This window comes from Stegodyphus dumicola, chromosome 10 (assembly GCF_044657685.1).
Source record: "Stegodyphus dumicola isolate Sdum_Otavi_A_Nest chromosome 10, ASM4465768v1".
In the NCBI taxonomy this organism is placed as follows: domain Eukaryota; kingdom Metazoa; phylum Arthropoda; class Arachnida; order Araneae; family Eresidae; genus Stegodyphus; species Stegodyphus dumicola.
Genome location: NC_140777.1, coordinates 132960063 through 132978489, shown reverse-complemented (window position 1 = coordinate 132978489; position 18427 = coordinate 132960063).

The following is an 18427-nucleotide window of genomic DNA, read 5'->3' as shown; positions in this document are numbered from 1 at the left end:
TAGCAGAAATTTTGAAAACTATGCCAATTTAAGGTTGCTTTTTGATTAATTTTAAATAGCTGTTATTATAGTTATCTTAGAAGCAGTAGTATTCTTTTAGTTAAATCTCAGATAAAGAAATGATTAGAAATAAACAGGCATTTAAAAAAAACAATCCCTGCAAATTAAAAAAAAAAAAAAAAAGGAACTTTATGTTAAGAGTAGCGTATTTTATTTGTTATTTTAAAATTTGTTAAATTAAAATTTTTTAATGTTCAGTGTAAAACGCATACTACAGTAACATTGTCTCTTCTAAATGATAACTGTCTTTCACACACAGCTCATTTTAAACGCTGATTCTTCAAATTTAAAACACTAATTTCTATGTTGTCAATTGCATCTCTGCATTCAGTGTCATTATGGCTACGTCATAACTCCCCGCTGCCTGTTTCAGGGGAAAAAGCTCTATGAGCTAGCCCTTCTCTTTTAAGTCCTGATCCAAATCATTTAGTGCAGAATACAGGTCCAGATGTTCAGTAGTCATGTCTTGCCCGGAGTCACACAGAACACATTCAGTCAGTTTAAAACGAAACAAATAGGCACTAACGCAATCGTGTCCGGTGAAAAGTGTCATCGTGTCCTGCTCTGATTAAAATTTGAAATATAAATATGCTTGGCTTAATTGTGACTGTGCTTAGTCTGGCAAATATTGTTCCACCATAATATTTTTTGTATGTGTAGAGACATTAGGTATTTTTTGGATGCAGGAGTCATAAAAAATGAGCAACGCTTTCGCCGGGAATCAAACCACGGACCTCTGGAATACGCGCCCAGCGTGCAGACCACTACATCACGAAGGCACGCTAAGAAAGAGGGAGAAATACCTTATATATTTTGGTAAACCATTCTGAAAATTAATCTAAATGTTGCGCTTTATAACAAGAATTGAATTGAAAATTTTGGTTTTGGCGTATTTGCACAGAACAAAAAATTATTAGGATTTCTTTCAATTACAGAAATGGTACTGAAGGTATTTCGTAAAACTGAAGTGGCGTAAAGCAAACTAAGACTTTCATAAAGTGGGTGAAATCCCTAAATTCCAGAGCTATTCCTCTTTTAATTTTGCGTTTTGTATTTTTATTCAGAAGCATTTGTTCATTTTATTGAAGAAATATATGAGTAAAACATGTAATTTATCTATGTCATATACAAGAAAATTCAGTACATTATATAATTTTTTTAATGCATTTTAAAGTTAAAATACCATTAAGTGTAAAATATAATACCAAATATATATGCAAGCATATAAGATAATGATTGATAATGATTAACATAAAGATAAATAAATATAGGTCTTATTTAGAAGATCTGGACAGTGAAAAAATTCTTGAGAAATGGGTTTGCAGTTACCAGAAAATTATTATTAATGGCACATTTTAAAATACTTAAGTGTCCCATAATTTATAAATGTTAAAGTATATTAAAACTATATAACGACAAATAATTGCAGGAGTTTATCACTGTTGGCCTAATTCCTCGCAAAGATTAATAATCAAGAATTTCTCCCCGCTAATAACCTCAAATAACACCAACTCACCTTTCAAAAATTTGTCACTGCGTTGGTCGTAAGCCAGCGTGACAACCGAGTTTGAAAATTTATAAAAATTGCCCGAATTACCGAAGTATGTGCCACAATATTTATCTTGGTGCTCGTGAAATTTCCATAAACAAGTCATTAACACTTTACGCCGGGAAAGAGAAGACTACTTATCATTAATAAGCTATAACCTTGTAGTATAAAGATCGAGGGAAATTTCAGCTCTAATTATAGAGCTCAATGCCATTGTGAGACATTCTAAGGAGAGTTTAATGCAATTTAAGATGATCTACAGCCATTTGAAGCAGAGGGTGATTTCGAGACTACAACACCAGTTGAGTATTCGTTGTAGGTTGCATTTGATAAATGCCTGCGTCAATGCCTATCATTGATTAAGGATTAGTGAACATTGTGATGGGGATTTTCGGGAGCCGGATTTCCTCTTCTCTTGTCCTTGTTTATCGCTATAAATGACCGTTGACTTTGTTTATCGCCAGTTCTTACCAGAGGAGGGACTAAACACAAAATAAGGATTTTTAATATCAGATTACAGCAGGAAAGCTGTACGCGTGTGCTGTTCTATTTTTCAATGTTGAGATTTATTTCTTTTATTCTTTTGGAATGAAGGAAATTCTTAAATTAACATCAGCTCTTTAAAATACAAATATAGAGGAAAATGATTCAAACTATTGTTATTAATTTTAGTAAAATTATGAGTAAAATTGTAGTAGTTATTTTGTAACATGAAAAATCTAAAGAGAAGCTATGCCGGAAAAGTCAGAATACAGCAGCAAGCGCTTAACATCGAGTAAATGGGTATCTCGGTAATTTGGCGAGAAATCGTCAGAAGTCGCCAAATTTTGAGACCATTTGGCGACATTTGGTTCGGTCCCTATATCATTGTAATATGTATTGAAACTAATTAAATATAATTGACTACTATGTTAGCTGTAACCGTAATTCCGTCCTCATATTGCTTTCCAGTAATTTCGAGAAACAGAAAGAACTAGAAATATCTTGGCAGCCGGTTGAAAACTATATAAAGCGAGAGAGAGAGAGGATCCGCTATAAGTTGCTTAGTTATTGTTATTGCGAGTTGTTAGCCCCACGTGAACTGATATATCCGAGTTAGTTTTCTCTTTAGACGAGGTATTGCGTTTAAAATACCTCGTCCAAAGAGTATTCGTCAATAGTTACGCATAACGTTCTTAGTTATGTGCAACTATTGATTGCACTCTTGGATATTGCGAACTTCTATACGAGCATTTCTTCGGAAAATTCCAGAACTTTAAAGTATTTTTCGTTTGATAAATTAAATTTAACCTATTATCGGACCTGCGTGCTTTCAAACTATGACGAATCCGTTACGCACGCAACACAATGTTTTGTTATCGATAATTATTTATTACAAGCGAATTAAATTTAACAAACTTTTGATATAACGAACATTCTACAATAATTCGTGTAATATGCATTATTAAATAATAAAGAACCTATATGTATATAAATATGTATATACGTATGTAAGTACGTACGTATGTATGTATGCATGCCTGTTCTTAGCACTGTAGAAAAACGGCGACATTTAGAACTACCAAATTTTGAAAGCGCAGATTTCTCCACTCGAACATTTACAAATCGAAACCCGAATTATGAATTTCGAATTAGTGTTTTATTTACTTTGTATCTTGCGCGAACTACATAATGTTTTGATTAACAAATTCAGTTGTTTAAAAGCAACGAGTTACCATTTAGCAAAGCTTAAATATGTATTTTTCAAATTTAACCAGACAACTAAGGGAAAAATAAGTGGCCACTCGGTAAAGTAGGAAAAACTTGTCTTTCAGTTTTAATCAACAAACTCAGAAGTACTTGGCCACTGCCCGAAATAAAATAGATTTATCTTGCATGGGCCAGAGTGTTGTCATTCGACAAAGTGTGAGATATTTGATTTTTATTTCAAATTTAATCTGTCTGTTTTGATCAATAAGCTAAGCAATTAAAAAGCAATAAACATTATTCTTCATTTCTTATTATTATTTACTAGTTTTATAATAGAAATTACACAAGCTAGACTCATTAAAATTGTTATACATTTTTTTTTCTTTTTCAATAAATATTTAAGGAAGATGATTACGCAGGCGACTAGTAAATACGAAAAAGTGATTAAAAAATTCTTGACAACTGAGAACTATAAAAGTATATTGATTAGTAAACATGAAAGAACTTTGAATGGTCAAAAAGAATTATATTAATTGCACCTTATCAAATCTTTATGACGGGGGAAAAATTCGCCGTATTGTAATAATTTTTTAATTCGTTTTTAATTATGACGGCAATTTTCAGTCAATTTTAAAAGTCTGGGAGAAAGAGTAAACAGACTTTTCGCAGACGTTGTTTGTAGATATATATGCTTTCGGGCTTTGTCTGACAGAACAATGTAATATAGAATTACGAGCCTAAGAAAAGGTGGTTAAAAGGTTTCTTTGAAAAGCAAATTTAAAAGGAAGTATACCAGCTGTTTAATATGTCAGTGATAAATTCAAATATCGAATAACATATAAAAATGGAAGAAAAAGTAGGCAAGTAAAAGTTCTTGATGTAAAAGATTGCTGCAAAAAATCTTTCAAAACTTTCCTTCATAATTAATAGGAAAATAGCATGTGACATTTTATCACGTTCCGTTGCTAAAATTATATCTCCATCTGTAAGGAATTACTCATGTAAATTGGATTGCGAAGAATAGAGGGTAAGGAGAAAGCTATATATTTATGGAAATAGCAGCTGACCTTTTTTCAGAGTTGTATATTTGTAAAAATATGAAGCTTTTCTGCCGGTTGTTTTCACTAATATGCAGTTGAAAAAACTGAATGATAGTGAAAATGACAGGCAGAAAAAAAATTTCAGTTCGTAAACATAGCTATCATAAAGTCTTTAGAAATTTGCATAAATTAAATTTTCAGTAAAAGAAGTAAATACTGTTAATTTGGATTTGATGGCTACCAGATAGAAGGAAAAATAATAGCGCCTAATTTCGTAAAACATAGTTACAACTAGGAAATATCAAGTGACAGATTTGCAGTTTGATATAACAATATTTAAAGGTTTGAAATAATAAAAGTTTGATACCTTAATTGCAATAGAAGATCTTACCTAACGTATCAGATATTTCAATACTATATGTTGACTTTCTGTGGGATAATTTATGTCCAGATGCATCAACACTGAGACTGAAATCGGGTTCCAGCAAGGTAATGGCTCCAAAACGAACAGCAGAAGATGGAAAAGTGTTTTCAACTTCTCAACAATTTGAAACGTTTTTCTAACTTCCTGATTTATGTCCAGTAAAGAATCGGTAGTACTTCTAGTCTCAAGAAGCAAGAAAATAGAAATTTTTAGTTAAAATGATTTACATAAATTTGTAAGGATTAATGTTAATTTTTTTAACAGTTAAATTTTAAGTTAAAGTTCCTTTCCTGTCAAATTCTTAACTTCAACTTAATACTTCCGGCCAGAACGTAGTTTTGGAATTTGCTGAATATTTAATGAGGAGGAGCGGTATTTAAACCACGAAGTTACTTACTGAGGCAGAGAGAATCAGAGTTTCTGATTTACGCGCGTCTGCCTTTTTGGCCACTCTCTCTCTCAAAGCTGTTAATACGCACGGCCGTATTCAGACCCTTGCTAAGCTTCGTAGTCAAATAAGTTAAGGGGCCAGCTCAATCTGAACCTTGATAGCTTCGGCTATACTTCTTTAGTTAATCTTAGTTTTAGTTTAATTCTTAGTCTTTTAAGTTCAAGCCCAAGTGCGGGCTTTGCTTGTACACTCCCAGGCGGAGTTTTGTTAAATTTTATTGGAATAATAAAGGGTTAGTTACCCTTATATCTTGTTGTTTATTGTCACCGAACTCTAGCGATTATTCGCTTATCAGTTCTTAGATTTCTCACTTCCAACATTAACTTAAAATTCCAAAGTGACGAACTCTACAAATTCTCGAAGAAAAATGCGAAATTTTCTCTTCGAATTTAAGGGAACACAGTGGTATTAATCAGAACTAAGATAACATAGTTGCATAATACTACTGAAAAACAGAATCAATTTCAAGGATTTTGTCGCTTTTGAATCAAACTAATACCAATTTTCTCCTTAGATCTAAACGAGCATAGTAGCGTAGTTGCATCAAAGACCAGAATTAAGAGCAAGGTAGCTAGAAACTATTATAAAAAGCAGTATTCTTTTAATGAATGTCAGAACTTTTATCTTGAGTTTCCATGAAATTTTGAACTGAATTCAAATATTTTCTATTCCTGTAAACTTCTATTAAAATATATGTAGCTTTTTATTTATTTAATATTCTACCGTCCACTCGTTTTAATTTATTATTTGAAATAGCATGAGGTATTGTTTATTTTCTCTAAAGTTTCAGTTTCTTAAAACAAACATGTCTTTGTTGTTTATCTGTTGTTGTTACTGGTCTCATTTCTCCCACAATGGTCAGCACAAGCTCACGACATTCATCGTGGCAAGGAGTCAAATGCGCCACTTGTTGGCAAAAGCCTTGAGTACCACAAACATCCATGCCTTCTCCGGTATTCAAACCAGGGCCCTTCGTTACGGCAGTCACAGTCACCACTGTCACGATTGGGTGGTTTTAAATGTCCTTTTTCTAGGATTGTACCCCAATGCATCTATAAATTTTTAATTTGGAATTTTTGGCTAATTTGCTTTGGAACTTCAGCTAAGGTCTTGTTGTTTTCGTCACATGCATTCTGAGTCTTAACTATCACTAATACTAATAATAATAACTAATAATAATAACTATCACTAATACTAGACAGTAGCAAATGAATGCTCGGCATTACATGTGGATAAACCTCTCCGTGAAGATAAATAAAGGAATAACCTTTACGTTTTTGCTGATTTTGTATTCCCAGCCTTCTTTAAAGTGAGAGATTTGGTGATTTCTATACTGCGCACGTTTGTTTAGGAGTTAACAGGAGGGTTATTCAGAAGTTCAGGATTTCCGGACTGTGCTTGTTCGTTCAAGAGTTATCCAGATTTCCAGACTACGATTGTTTGTTCAGGAGTTAACATGATGGGTAGGATGTGCTTATTTGTTCAGAAGTTAACAATATGTTCAGGTTGTTCTAGTTTGTTCAGAAGTTAAGAATTTTGACACTCTATAAGATATTTCTCCCACCTTTCCTAGCGTACCTTCGTGGTGTAATGGTCAGCACGCTGAGGCGATATTTCAGAGGACCTTGGTTCAATTTCCGGCGAAGGCAGTCGCTAATTTTTCATCTCTCTGGTTTCCAAAAAATCCTAATCTTCATACAGTGGCGCCCGAACTAAAAGGGTGTTGGATGAGAATTCTCCATACCCAAGATTTGGCGACTAGGTGCCCTAAGACCCCAGTCACCCTTTAAAAAGGGGAATATATAAGGTATTTCTCCCGCCTTCCTAGCGTGCCTTCGTGGTGTAGTGGTCAGCACACTGAGCCAGCATTTCAAAAGTCCGTGGTTCGATTCCCGGCGAAGGCGTTGCATATTTATCAATTTCTATTGCTTCCAAAAAAATCACCTAATACTTCTACAACGCAAGTAGCAGAGGCGCGTTTAATGTGCAGACAATCAAGCAGGATGATGAATGCATTACCTTGAGAAAACTCATAAATCTTAAACCAGTTCATTAACTAGCATTTAGCGATCTTCTCGGCAGTGACAGGGTTATGTTTATCGTAATATCATTCCCTACACTAGCTAAAGCTCCTGAGCCATTTTACTTTGAGAATGAAACACTGTCTTCTCTAAAATGTTTGAACCATTGTTACTGCTGCTGATTGTAGTAAAACATCTTTGCCGCATTCGTTTTGCCACATTCCATACATTCCTACGGGGGATTTCTACAAATGAACGCAAAATTTAAAGAATACTCAGGAACAAGATTATCGTCCGTATGCGATAAGTGTCTTGTCGTGTATTCGCGCTGAAATCCATGATTGATGTTGTAATAAAATCATTTAAAAAAGTGTGAACTTTCAAATATATAATGGGGGATATCATTATATAATGGGGGATGCCATTATATAATGGAGAGATGCCATTATACGCATTATAACGAGGAGGAACATGAACATGATTCGAATGATTGGGACTCTTATGACGAAATGTGAGATTCTGGAGATTTCAAAGACACAGAAAAATTATTAAATATTAAAAAATAAAGAACAAAATTTATTTTTTGTTCAATTTCTAAGACAATGTTTATTTTTCTTGTTTTGTAATATAAAATTTACATTCCTTTTGTTTATTGTAACAAACATACCATTTCTTACCCATAAACAAATTACCACTTACAAAATTTCATTGTTAACTGTAATAAGAATAAAGATAATTTACATAATCTAGGTATCTGTATGTATACTCATATACAAATGCTTAAGTGCTTCCGAGGTTTGATTTCTATTATCGATTTTTCAGATTAATGCATCGACTTAAACGCAAGTATCTATAGTAATTAAAATACTTAATTTCAAGAATGGGAACTTTGGACGCCGAAAATATATTTTGAAGTATTCCTACCGAGAAGTCCAAGAATATGATACGTAGAAAGCGGATATAATTATCCTCTCGCGTCTTTATCTATTGATTAAGGAAATACACCCACAGAACATCCTTGACTATCGCACGAGGCGTAAATGTGTCCTTGGGTAACTACTATCGTGAAAAGCATCATTACATAAGCCTCGGCAGCCATTATCATGTAATAATTAATACGATCCGTCAAAATAAACCGCTTTATGAACCCGTATGTCACTAGTCCCTTGTATTAGATGCTAATATGTATTTGCGATATCCAACTTTGTCCTAAGATGAAACATTTTCAAATGATTATTAACTTTAGAAGCGATACAAGAAAATAAAACGTGTTTATGTAAAAGGCTGATTCTGCGGTTCTAAATACAAAAGGGGTAGTATGTTTAACCATGCAAATATTATCTGTACAAAGATGAAATACGGAATTGTTCTAAAAATATTTAATTGGTTTTTTTTAAAAAGGGGAATATTATTCCGTAGATGCTGATTGTTTTTAATAATTACTTTTAATACTGTTTTTTCGTTTCATTATACAACAGTTACAATTTCTTTCATTATATAATTAAATCATCAATCACATTAAAAAGTGGAAAAAAAGTATTTTTAGGAATTGTTTTCCTTTAAATCTCGTAGTTTATTTTTCAATAACCTTCCATGTTAAATTTGAAAGTATATTCGGCTTTACTGAATGGCAACACGCTGGCATGGATGATAAAATTATTTTATTTCCGGTCGCGGCAATAGCTGTCTTAGAGTCTAGTTTGTTAAATAAAACTGAACGATAAATATCTTTCATTTTTTCGAATGGCAACAATCTAGCACCCTAGAGATAAAAATGTTTTACTTCAAACAGTGTTGTCAATGATCGCTTTCAAATCATTCAGTTTATTAATCAGAAATTCATTAAAATTTCACAAAATAAGAATAAGCAAATAATCAGTTTCAAAATTCAATATTTGCGCTTCCAGCAGGTGCATATATTTGGATAGAGGACTACGTTATTCAAAATTTGATGCCTTTAGATACCGTCATTTTTTTTACTATGCAAGGAATATACATACATTAAAAATAATACAACTCGATAATATTTGAAGGCAACAATTTGAAAAGTGATACACCGTTTGTAGTGAACCGACAAAAAATTTCCTTTTGAGACTAATAGCTTCTTTTGGCTAATAATACTAACTAAAAAAGTTGCTATTTGAAATTTTGCAATTAAAGAAATAAAAATAATACCTGTTGTTGATGAGACTAAATATCTGTTTTCAATCAAAGATTAAAACTCTATTGAAAATCAAACTGGTATGGTTGAAAACTCTTGACGACTGTCGACAGATGAAGGCACAAAAAGAGTAAGCTTGACAAGCCTTACAAAAATCGCGTGCGACTAAATACGAAGACTGTGGTGTCCATTACTTTTATGCATTACCTTCTGCTTACCTACCTCATTGCCAAACTTGATTTGAGACACTCTTCGAAACGAATTTTAATTTTTGTGGAAAATTTTGGCTAAAATCTTTTGCTGATGCTCTGTATTGAACCATATTAGTTGTTTTGCTGAACCAAGTAATTATGACTCTTTATATTCAACAGTGCTATCAGCCAACTTTCTAATGCACCATTTCTAATGCACAGATGTCTACTGGAACGACAAAGCTGAATGTTTCGAAGGTTTGCGAAATATGTAATTCAAAATGTAATGAGTTTAAAAGGTGAAAGTCAGTTTGATTAATCTAAATACCAGTCTTAGAATAGTTGATTTTCTAGAAGTCAAATTCTAAACTGATACAAGAATTTTCCTCCTTTGTTTTGTTTACCTAATAATATCAGTGTACTAAACAAATACAGAAGAAATAAAATTAAAAAAATTTATTTTGTCTTAAGCTGGAAGTACTGAACTAAACTAATCAGCTCAAATTTACATATTATTCAAGTTTGCGTTTAGATCCAAGCACCTGGCTTTACTAAATGCACGGTAAAGTACTTAATCAAAGGCTTATTCTTTCTTCTGTAAATTTATCTCTTACGTGTAGTCTGTGAATTTGTAAGTTTATTTTATTTTGTATTGTTATATTTGTTTGTTTTTTACTTACCTCTGTAAGCCTTGTGCAATACTATGTGGTGCACAAGGAATTTAAAATTTTCAATTAAAAAAAGTTATAAAGCTATTTTCCTAAAAATATTTTACGTATTTGTAATAGTTCCTTTTTTAAGCAGTTACTTATCTTAAGTGGCTCAAAGCAATAGATTTGATTAAAAATCAATAGTAATTCAAAACATGAAAACTCTTCTGATTTGGTCAGTAACAGAGCAATTAACAGAATTTATTAATAATGGGCAGTCCTCATACTACAGAGCGCAGTTTGAGGAAACATTTGCAGCTCCAAACATTTCATGCGAATAAATGAATGGAAGTTCTATTTTATTTAATGTTAAACATTACTTTTGAAGAAGAAGTTAATTCCTATGTGAATCTTTATGAACACAACCATTGTTTTTGAAAGAACTTTACATTTTATAAATTTGGTAAAACTAAGGGTTTTCATTGAAGTTATATAATTTGGAAAAACATCAAAAGATCACTTCAGTTATTTTATCATTTATTTTCATTTGAAAAATCCCGTTTTTTTAAACTCTTCTCGTACTTACATAATTTATTGCTCTCTGAAATTATTTTATAAAATAAACAACTGTAATATAAAACACTTCATATTCCAGTCTAAATATAACCCTCTGTTCTTAAATTGCAAATTTTAATTTACTTTTTTAAAAAATTTCCTATGTTTTTATTTATTTCATTCAATAGCACATAGTTTTGTTTGAATAATGTGAAAAATAGTTTTTAAAACGAAACCAAAATGATTAACAGCATATTATAGCATTATTTTTATTTATACTTCTAAACTGTCACGAAACAGTTTTTCAAGATACCGTATTCAGCATTTTTTAGGTTTCCTGGAATTACATCTTCTTCTAATTCATGTCCTCGTGGTTTTAAATCTGTTTCTTTATCCACTTTTGCTTCTTAACCAATTTTCAGTGGAAATTATTTTACCTGGCGTTCTTAGACTTGAGGCAGGAATGAAAAACCAACAAAGGAACAGGAAAGAAAAAAAAAAAAAAAAAAAAAAAAAAAAACCCTTAAAGGAAAGTTCCTAAAAAAAAAACTTTTCTCCCTCTAGCGAATGTTTCGAAAGCTTTCGTCCCTCTTTTACATTCAATATAAGCTTTAGAATATTCTTCTTCTGTATCTTCCCCCCCCCCTTATCCAACTTCAACAATACTTTCGCAGTAAAGAACTTGTCGCAGCGTCTTCTTTTTGCATTCGTACCAAACTAGCGTATCAGAATGCGATGCGAGTGCCATCTGTGAACGAAGAAATGCACTATTTAAAGCAGAATCTTCCGTCCCAGTTTGTATAACTTTTCGCTTTTTAACATTTCTGGTTTGGTGGTTCGCTTTTTTACACTCTTCTTCGAAGAGTTTCTTTATCTGCTTTTCCGTCCCAGCGGTGTTCTGTTCGTCTGGCCATTCGTCCACGAAGCACGTCCGATCCGGAAATGTAATACTTGGAAAGAAATTGTTTTTTAAACCGCCCTGGGCAGCGAAAACTTCAAACCGCAGTATGTCCATGAGAAAAAGCACCAAAAATATGTATGAAATAAAGTAAAGAAAAAGGAAAAGGACAGCACATTTTTACACGACACGGTGCGACACCGGAATAAAAATTTGTCTACTCTTCTGTTTGTTTATTTATATTTTCAGTGGTTTTTCCCGAAAGGTTTACAGCGAAAGATGGAGGGGGGAGATTCTAATTTTTTTTTCTTATATTCCTGATTCACTCGTTTGAAAATGCTCTCTGGTCATACATTTCCCTTCCAAATATTTTCTTCTTTGCTACTTTTATCCTTGTTTTCTCTCATCACTTTAAAATTTCGTTCTTCAAGTAAGGAATGAATTTTTTCATTTTATTCTGCGAATTCTGAACTTAAGTTTTCGTTACACTTTTGAAATAAAGCTATATGCGTTTCTGATATTTTGAATTATTGTTTTGTCACATTTCAAGGTAACAAAAATCTATGTAATTCTATGATTTCTGGAATGTTAAAAAATGCGCATTGTTCATAAAACAGCTGAATATAAGGAATTTCATTAATCAGGCCATTTCCAAATGCTGTTATTTATATACGATGCTCAAGGAAACGTATGCGGGACAGAAATTGTTTGCTTAAATATTTATCGGATCCTTTCAAATTTCGCAAATTACACTATAGAATGGTAATATTAAAACAGTTTCAGCACTAGGAAAAGAGAGTTCTGTAAATATAAATTCTAGCCTTTTCATTAAGTCCCCATACTCGAAATTATCATGTAAATCTTACGCTTATGTAGAAAGTGTTTCACATCCTTATTTGGCGAATTCACAGAGGGACATTTTAAAATACATTCATGGGGCCAGCTACAAAGTGAATGGATGTTATTTTGCTTCACGCAAACTTATTAATTACCTAAATTAAGAATTTTCATTTTACATCTGCTCCGTAAACTTGCTCAAATCATCAATGAATTTTGTCTGACACAGAAATTTAACTGCATCAGTAAATTGCTTTTGAATCTCTTAACGAATTTTACAGGCACAGGCATGGAAATTTTGGCATTTAACTTATTGCAGCATAAAAATAAATATTGATTGGAATTTTTGAAGAATCAGATACATTAAGTTTTAAATTTATAAAGATATTGCTGAAAGTATTAGATAGCATGAAATGCCGAATTTTAAATGGGAAATTAAAACTTCATATTACAGTAGCACGAAAACGATTTTTAGCAAAACATAATCCCCGAAGGCAACAATGCATGTTTCGCAGCAAGCAGAAGGTCGCAGAGTACTCGCAAAAGAAATTCTTGAGTCTAGGCAAAATGGAACATTCCATGGCCACTTCCACAGAAGACGCATAGGTTATTTGGATGATCAACTCCAGAAAACAAATATGGCAATCTGTTGGAGTTAGGTTACACGGAGAATGAAAGAATATGTTATCAGATCCCAATTGGCTAAGCTTCGCGAATTCTACGCTTGACATAAATGGACGGAGCTGTAATAAAACAAGATATGCTTTTTATATTTATTGATAATAGGTGCCCTTTAACAAGCTTCTTATACATGGCGTCAAGTTTACGATAGTGAAATTCTGGAACATCCAAATTGACGGATATTCTAATGAAACCATCTATCAATTCTAGCAGTATTTTTGGCATGTAGCGAAAGTTTTGGAAAATTTATAGATGGCTTTCCGGAAAGAATCCAATGTTGTGGACTTATGCCGAGTCCATGTTTCATTGGACATCATTACGTAATTGAGCAATGAAGTTGTGACAAAGAGTCTTCGAACCAAGGAGGAACATACACTGGTGTGCAAAAATTAAGGACGAGACGGTTTTTTCAATATAACTTTGTACAAAAGCTTTCCAAATCAACACATTTAATACCGTAAGATCCTCAATACGTAATGTAAGCAACACTTACTAAAACAGAAATCAGAGGGATAAAAAGAAGCTTTATTGAAAAAGTAGCATGGAGCGCAATGCGACTGAAGGCCGAAACATCCATGTGATGGGTGTCCAGCAAGAAACATCCGGTCTTTAATAGGGAATATGATCTTCCCTGACTGCTAGGCAGGTTTCACAGCGTCTGCCCATGCTGAGAATGAGGGTGTCAATGAGTTGTTGAGGCATTGCTGCCCATTCGTCTTGCAGCGCCAATCGAAGCTCCGGAATCGTTACTGGTGGTAAGGTACGAGCTGCCAAGCGTCTGCCTAGAAAATCCCATACATGCTCGATGGGATTGAGATACGGAGATCGTGCCGGCCAATCCATACGTTCAATATCCTCACTCTCTAAGAGCTGTTCGGCAGCTACTGTGCGATGACATGGTGCACTGTCGTCCATGAAAAGGAACTGCGGACCCATAGCGCCTCTAAAAAGACGCACATATGGAAGAAGAATCTCATTACAATAACGGGTCCCGTTGACTGAACCTGCGTCGAAGATGTGAAGGTCTGTACGGCTACCAAGCATGATGCCTCCCCAAACGAGAACACCGTTACCTCCATACCTGTCCCTTTCAATGATGTTCGAGGGATGATTGCGGCTTCCCCGCTCTCTCCAGATGAGTATGCGATGAGAATCGCTACTCAGACTGAATCTGCTCTCATCTGTAAAGAGTACTCGTCCCCATTCATTGTCTCTCCAATTCCGGTGTTCCCGGCAACACAGAGAACGCCTTCTCCGATGGGCAGGCGTTATAGGTACACACCGTACAGGGCGTCGTGCAAACAGACCACCACCGTGCAGTCTTCTGGCCACGGTAAAACACGATAACGGTCGTCCAGTCGCCTGTGTCGTGTGTCTAGCGATTTCTCCCGCTGTCTGCCGCCTGTTTCTTCTGGCCTGTAAGGCAATATACCGGTCATCTGCGGGTGTCTTTCCTCGTGGACGACCACTACTAAACCCCCGGATAGCTGTTCCTGTAGTTTGAAATTGTCTCCAAAGTCGTGAAACGATGCTGTGAGCAATTCCGAACTCTGCAGCCACACTTGTCACACTGGGGACTTCCTCCAACTTCCCAATGATTCGACCTCGGGTAAAAGCATCCAGATGTCGTCTAACAGATTGATTATTTGCCATTTCTCGCTGAGGCAGCAACTCGGTGTGATTTTAACTGCTATACGGCGTGCAATCTCTTTGCCAGAAATACTGATCTTACACCGACAACATGCTTTATACTACTCAGACACTCCCCCATTACGTCTACCTGCATATCTGCGCATGTGCTACCGTACATCACCTTACTTAATCTCCTGATTGGTCTTTCTGTCCGCTCTGCCTCTTCGTTCAGCTGATATGCTAATTTTTCAACTTCGTCCTTAATTTTTGCACACCAGTGTATATTTAGATGACGGCATTTGTCTCACAAAATATGTGCTATCCACTTTTCGAAAAAGTATTACTCATGGATTCAGTTACAGTAGAATAACTCTGCACAGTCAAGGCAGCATCAAAGAAGATATACTGACTATTCTGATTGATAAAACTTTGATGTATCCCAACTTAGCGGTTGGATGCGACGGAACCACAGTGGACACAGGAAACGTTTCGAAATTTTCAACTTCTTTAATGGCCTTCGTATAATCAACAATTGTTCTTTCAGCCAAGGTTCAACCTGTTAACTATTTCATGTATTTTCTGAGGAGAAATTTCATAGACAATTTCCTTTATCTGTTGTTTATTCTGAGGGTTTTAAACTACTTCTATCTTCAAGTTTGAAATCACCAGATCTCAGCATTCGGAACAATCACCCTTCTTTGTGATCACTTATGGTATTCTTACTAAATACTTGTTAGAAGTACACGCTGTATTTCACGCATTTTGATTCAATTTTCAATCCTAAAGTTGAAAGAAATGGGAATCGCATTTCTGTATAATCTCAGTTTGAGACTTGATATGAGCATTAATTCATCAAGATACACTGCTTATAGGTGTACAAGCAGGCACTCTTCCAAGATCACAGTTGTTCTTATTAGTGCGTACGCTATTCTCAACATCGCCTAAACTTGTACTCATTTTCGGATATTGAATATTGGAATATTGGATTGAATTTTCGTACTGTCAGGGATGGATATTTTGACCGTGACCTCACAGAAAAAATTCTTCGCACACCTAATTCTACGAATGTGTTTCTTTCCGTGTGCAAGCGCAGCTACCAGCAGATTCACCGGGTATGCACCATAAACTTCGCTGAAGGTAACCATTTGCGATGGTCTATCAGATTATCACAGAGGTATCGAGAGAACAAAAAAGTATGCCTTACGTTAATGGAAAAAAAGAGTATACTTTAGGTTAATGGAAACATCCTCAATGGTTGGATTGCATTTAATGAAAAATCACATTGAAGCATTGTCATGATAATAAAGCTATCTACTTCAAGGTGGTATATGGAATAGTGCTGCTTATATAAACTCAGACTAAGACTTTCTTGACCATACTGAGTCCTCTTGCAATAGACAAATTTTTCAGAATTTCGTGTCCCAGATTAGTTCAGCATTTACCTGAAGAAACAACTTGGCTTACATTCCATAGATATTTCGGATCTGTACTAAGATTTACAATGCCATTCTCTCAGATGATTCATCATGTGGCTTAATGGAAACTCGGTAGAGTGAAGCAGACATGTCACCCACTGAAAGGATTTTTCAAACTCTTCCTCAAGTCTAAACAAATGACACGTCTTGAATTTTCTTGTATTCACTGTGGCTTCGTCGCATCCAACGTTGTAAGTTGGGGTACATCAAAATTTCCTCAATCAGAAAAGTCAGTATATCTTCTTTTACGCTGCCCTGACATTCAGTTATTCTTCTGTAAGTGAATCCAACTGTAATACTTCAACACACCTCGCTTAAGCAGTACATCGCAACTCGGTCTCGTGTGGGTTACCAATAATTTGACGTACTTTGTCTCTAACTATATTTCGATGATTCAACTGAGGTGCTTTGTGCAGGGACGCAGACAATGGAATGAGCTACTGAGGAGCGCGACAGGGGCTCAAGCCTTCTGCTCACATAACAGGAAACCGGAAGACCATAATGGCTCTAATGTAGAATTGGGTGCCCCTTCGATTAGCGACAACATTTTTTTAAATTTTGGCGATGAAACCTCAGTTCTGTTTACCATGATAGTTTTAACTTTGTTTTAGCTTCCTGATTTTATTTAAATGAAAATAGATTGATGTGTACACGGACAAATTTAAGGCAGAGCGCAATACCTAGTTTGTGCAATTCTAGGATGTTTTTTTAAGTGAAAACAGATCCATGGGTACATGGACACAAAGTTTGTGAAATTATTTGAATTCTCATGTTGGTTTTGTGTAGCGGCCATCTTGAAATTGTGCCTTCTTGGCGCCGATCTTGGCGTCAAAATGAATCCCCAAAAATCAAGGGCACACAATTGTAAAATTTTACCGGCATAATTATAAGTTCTGATGCAATCTATAGGTATATTTGCCAGCTTGGTTCCTATATAAAGCGGCTTCAGTTTTATGTATATATTTTATGGCGTAGAGATTAAAATACTATGATTCATTTTTAAGCGAATATTAATTTCTTTGAACACATACAAAATAAATATTTAACAGTCTTCTTATTTTAAAATGGGGAATGTTTACAATACTTCGCGTAATGGATTACTGTTTCGTTGCTGCCGTCCTCTTATTGTGAAGTACAGCATACCGAAATATTTTGTTATAATATGAAACTTTAATGTAAAAATTGCAAATTTCAAAGCTCCTGCGATAAAGTAGAAATATTTTTTATAAGTTTTCGTCTCTTTAAATACAAACCTGGACATGTTTCCCTTAGAAAGTCTTCTTTTCTCGTAAGCACTTCACAAAAGTACGCTAGTTAAAATATCCCACTCATTTTTACTTCTTGTACGAAGTAAAAAGGAAGTACTGTAATCGCGAAAAGCTTCGGATATCATTTTTCAATGAAAAGATCCATTTTGACCACTATTAAATTCAATTTAATGATGTTTTTGCGTGGCATCTGTACGTAAATACAGAATAAAAGACTCTTTTCCTCCAAAAAATTATAAAACTGCTTTAAAATGAATTCTAAAGAGGATTTTTCATGGTGTCTGTATGTACGTACGTACGCATGTATATGGCATAACTCAAAAACGAGTAGCCTCAGAACGTTGGAATTTTGTATATAGGACTGCTATAACATGTAGATGTGCACCTCATATTTTGGTTGCAATCGGCCGCACCAAACGTATATAAATATATTTAGATATATATCCACTCTGTTACCCGGCTCAGTGATCTCAGTTTCTTTACTCTTATATGTTGGTAAATTGTATATTTTTTGCTTTAAAATGATTGAATTATGTTGTTCTTATCTTCTGGTTAAGGATTTTATGCCTTTAATAAATCTGTATGCAATATTTTTAGAATTATCAGCAATTTAAAAGTTATTAAAGTGCGGCTAAGCCTAATTTTTTAACCATAGCAGCTATATTTGTTCCGAGTTATTTTACTGAAAAGCAAGACATGACTGAGATTCAAATCACGAGTTTCTTCCACTAGTTTTAGATTTAAAATCATAATTCCAAAATGGATGAAAGAACAACGTAAAATACACTTGCTTTGAAGTTAAAAAAATTGCAGCTCAAATGTCAGAAAAATTCCACATGTAAATG